The following is a 1605-nucleotide window of genomic DNA, read 5'->3' as shown; positions in this document are numbered from 1 at the left end:
ACACTCTCAATTGAATCTTGAACCTATAAAAAATAATGTAATAATTATGATTTAAACAAAATGATGGTGGAGAAAGTAAAATTTTATGTGATACCTTGGTGCAGGGTACTTTGATGTCATGTCACACGAGAGACAATAGTATTGTTGGCTTTGTTGAGTTAATTTTGTGAGACAATTTTCACATCCAATGTAATTCCATCCAAATTTGTAATCAATGTCATTGATAGTTGCACAGATTGTGAATACTCTTTCCTGTATTTTTGAAAAATTATATAAAAATTGTAGATATTATATAAATTATATGAAAATCCAATATAAATGTAAATTTTTATGTAAACTGTTGATATTATATAAATTATATAAAAATGTAATAGAAATATAAATTTTTATGTATATAATCTCTCAATTTGGGCTAAAAAGTTTAACTGATGAAAATAATGTGATTGCATTTATATATGTGGTGTTAAGTAAGTAAATGCACCTGAACATTGGATTCCCATTTCATGGCCATTATATCTTTTAATGTTGTTCGATTTCTCACCATTCTTTTCTCCGGAGTATTGTGGGAAAAATCTTGAGGTGGTATTTCTCTAACTTCATCTTCTTGACTTTGACAAGAATCACTGTAAACAGAATATAATTTTTTTTAAATTGTTTATGTAATTTTTTTATTGATGTTAATGTGGTGTTATAGAATGATATTAAAAATAGAGAATAAGTGAAAAGAAAGAAGACAAAAAGATGTAAATGGTAGACCTTTGTGAAAATATATTGAATTCAGGTATGTCTAGGTTAATATAAACCCTTGTTGTTGAAGTTGAGTTGAAATTATTATTTTTTTCATAAGTTTATTGTGGGCATCATGATTAAAGGAAAAACCTATTATGTTTCTCATCACAGAATGTTCTAAGAAATTCAGATATTCAAGTGTTTATGTGGAGGGTTGACAACATCCTTTTTTCATTAAGTTGGAATCATTATTAATTATCTCTTATTTTGTTTTATTGTTTGACAATATTTTGGTTGTAACAGCTGAATTAAGAGCCTAGTAAAATCAATCTATTCAAAATTAGATTGAGCAATATCCCTTATTTTATTTGCCTTTATTTTTGTCAATCCCTCCCCATAACAATAAATTTGATGAAGAAAAATACATAAATGAATGAGAATCAGTAATAGAGCAATAGGCAGCAATAGAGGGAGGGTTGACAACACCCTTTTAGTTTAAGTTGGATTAATTATTAAATATCCTTTATTTTGTTTGATTGTTTGACAATATTTTCATTAATTGTCCCTTATTTTAAAATATTCTCATTCAAACAAAATAAATGCAAACAAAATAAGGGATATTGCTCACTCTAATTTTGAATGCAACATTTACTTTTTAAAATATCAAAATTGAACCATTTCATATATAGCATATATAATATAAATATAAGTCAAGAATGAAATCAACAATAAATATAGGGCTTTTTTAAAAACAAATGATATACATCTTTTGGAGTATCTTTCAAGTAGAGTCGGTCGCAGTATCTTTAGAGCAGCTTCATGGAAGCTGGCCTGAGCATAGGCTTCTCCAACAGATGCAAGACATACTGTTTGAAC

This window comes from Cicer arietinum, chromosome 4, assembly GCF_000331145.2.
Source record: "Cicer arietinum cultivar CDC Frontier isolate Library 1 chromosome 4, Cicar.CDCFrontier_v2.0, whole genome shotgun sequence".
Classification (NCBI taxonomy): domain Eukaryota; kingdom Viridiplantae; phylum Streptophyta; class Magnoliopsida; order Fabales; family Fabaceae; genus Cicer; species Cicer arietinum.
The sequence above is the reverse complement of the archived record's forward strand: the minus strand, read 5'-3'. Positions refer to the sequence as shown.